At 49.6% G+C, this 2,954-nt stretch overlaps 1 pseudogene; it reads left to right on the top strand.

Moving 5' to 3' along the window:
* The first annotated feature begins 1,447 nt into the window (after positions 1-1,447).
* Positions 1,448-2,483, top strand: LOC100900152 (derlin-2 pseudogene; annotated as a pseudogene).
* Positions 2,484-2,954: the final 471 nt, after the last annotated feature.

Genomic DNA, 2,954 nt, shown 5'->3' with positions numbered 1-2,954 from the left:
CCCTCTTCATGACAGCATATTGACCGCACATTTCTCGAGGTTGACGCAATCGACATTGCGATAGGAGATGACTGGTGAGATTACAGTCGAACAAATTCCTAACAATTTATTCGAAGCTTCGAAACTTACGTTGCCCATCCCGATGGCAGCGGACTGGACCAAATAGTTCTGCCGAGCGCAGATTCCTTCGATTTTTTGTCCGCCCCCCGAATAGGATGAATCTCCTTGGATTTACAATTAGTCAGTTTGACAAAATATATATCCACAAGCGGACTCCCCTTCTGGACCATGCACAAGCAAGGCTCTTACATAGCGATGTCCGTGAAACATTCTAGATTTCATCGTCGCGTTGATGATTGCATTTTGATTGCATTGTATAGATAGTTCAGAGATGCGTTCGATGCTTCCTCGGAGGATGCCAAAATACGCGGTACATTCTAGCGACGGATTTCCCTCAGGCAGGCTATCTCTGTGATCTTTGGTGAATCTACGCCTGTCGAGACATTCAGAAGAGTTGTCAGCAGCCGAGAGCACATACAGTTGCTCAGAAGAGGAATGCGTCTCCCTGAAATCTTTTCGACAGGCGGCATTTCTCGCAGAGATGCCGTGACTCAGGTGAGAATCCTCGCCCCGAATTCCGGAACGATGGGGTCTGCGACTCCGCGGCTCCGCCCTCTATTATTGCCCTCTCCGACGAATTCAGCGACGCCCAGTCAGACGCGATGGGAGATGGGCGACAGCACTTGCGAACCGCGTCAGCAGAATCTGCGGATTCCGCGTGTGAATTCTCCTCTCCGGATCGAGAAGAAGCACGCCCTTCGAGGATTATAAATTGAGGCCGAGAGGATTCCATAGGCGGGTCTGAGACAATGATTGTTCTATGGGGCTCCTCGGAACGAGTTTTTTCGAACCTCTCTCGAGGCTCTAGAAAAAAGCTCTAGAAGCGCTTTTTCAATCGTATCGTCGCCAACTCTTCGCGACCGCCACCCCCGAATCGAAAATGAGTGATGCCAATCGTAGATTTCAATCGAAGGCGTTGAGTAACCAAAGATAAATTTATGTCGAGTCGTCGGAGATGTACCGGACATAGTTTCTAGTTCTCACAGATGAGCTATCTATCCCTCCATCCGAGCTTGTTCAAGCAACTGCGTTAATACACGGACCCCGGGCGCTCTTCGCCGACTTCTCGTGCGTTCCCCGGCGACGTTTCTCGGGTGAATCGTTCGACCATGGTCGAAGTCACGGGCCCGAGCTAAAGGCGGAATAGTTGCGACGACGACCGCTCTCACTTCGCTCCCGGCCAGCTGAGAGACACGTCATTAGATATCGTCGAGCAAACCTGTTCGGGACAAACGTCATCAGAGGCACGGACAAGGGAGCTGAGGAAAAGCAGCGCGTGCTCCTAAATCAATTCTTCAACAGCCTGCAGAACCCACAAAGTCGAACGATGGCCCAAGTCCTCGTGGATCAATACTTCCTCAATGTGCCAGTGGTGACACGAACTTATGTTGCCGCCTGTGTTTTGACAACGCTGGCGGTTGAACTCAAAAGTTTCTAGTCCATTGACTCTGTTCTTCAATCCGACGTTGATACTACGAGGTCAGGTGTGGCGACTCTTCACAACCTTCACCTACTTCGGTTCGCTGGGCTTGAATTTCTTCTTCAACATGATATTCACCGTGAGGTACTGTCGGATGTTGGAAGAAGGTTCGTTCTTGGGGCGTACGGCCGCCTTCGTTTGGATGTTCATTCTTGGAGGAGCTTGCACGGCGATCGCAGGTCTCTTTGTACACATACTGTTCCTCGGTCAGGCGTTCACTACGATGCTGGTGTATGTTTGGGCTCGAAGGAACCCCCATTTCCGACTGAACTTCTTCGGCCTGATCAACTTTCAAGCGCCTTATCTACCACTAGTTCTCTTCTCATTCGGCCTACTCCTAAATAACGCTTGGGTGTCGATCTAATCGGCATCAGCGTGGGACACACCTATTACTTCCTCGAAGATGTTTTCCCTCGGCAGCCGAACGGCTTCAAAGTCATCCACACCCCACAATGGCTGAAGTTACTGTTCGATAATACGAACGAAGATACCGAGGAAGATACTCCGCTCGATGATGTGACGAGGAATCAACAGCCCGGGGGAGCACAGTGGGGTGATATGTAGCGTCCGGATCCGCATCAACCGAGTGCGTCACGCTCGGAAATCGCATCAAATCAACTTCTGATTTGTTTCTTCCGAGAAGAGCCCTCGGAAGATTTAGCTTTCCTCTAAGTTCCAAAACGTGAGAGTATTCTGCTCAAACCAAATTCGTATGGAGACAGAGGAGTAGAGAAGATTGTGGGTAGTTCAAAGCTTTCAGATTTCATTTCGATGGAACAAGGGAACGGGAAGATATCTCGCGATTCGAACCCGAGTCCATGCCGCGAGGAGTGACGAATCGATCCCGTTCATCGATGGGATCTCTCAAGAGCAACACGGGAGAAAGATCACTCCTCGAACTCCTGAGCCGGAGGGAAAAGATCGAATTGCGGAGCATGGGGAAAAATTTACTAAAACTTACATGTTTGCGTAAATTAAATGGCTCATTGATTAATTGATGAAGCGACTACAGCTCAGTGCCGGCGGAATGAGGCATCGGGCTGACCGAAACCTTGCAATGTAAATATCTAGGATAAGAACATACAAAGTTTTCCACCGGGTATGTCTGATGGCTGGGCACGAACCCAAACTGTTAATACTGATACAGTGATGAAGATATATTTATCGTGATGAGTGAGGATTTAATAAAGTCGATCGAAATAGAGTCGTTTTTACACAGAGCCATCGTGCGTTTCCTGCGGGGCGCGGAAGCGTGGCAGGGGAGAAGGCGTGGTATATGGTTGGATCTGATGAGATTGGTTGCAATTTACGACGACTCTCGCGATGATGGACATGGGTCCCGCTCCCATACTTC

Source organism: Galendromus occidentalis, unplaced genomic scaffold (assembly GCF_000255335.2).
Source record: "Galendromus occidentalis unplaced genomic scaffold, Mocc_1.1 scf7180000075796, whole genome shotgun sequence".
Taxonomy (NCBI): Eukaryota; Metazoa; Arthropoda; class Arachnida; order Mesostigmata; family Phytoseiidae; genus Galendromus; species Galendromus occidentalis.
The sequence above is the reverse complement of the archived record's forward strand: the minus strand, read 5'-3'. Positions and strand labels throughout refer to the sequence as shown.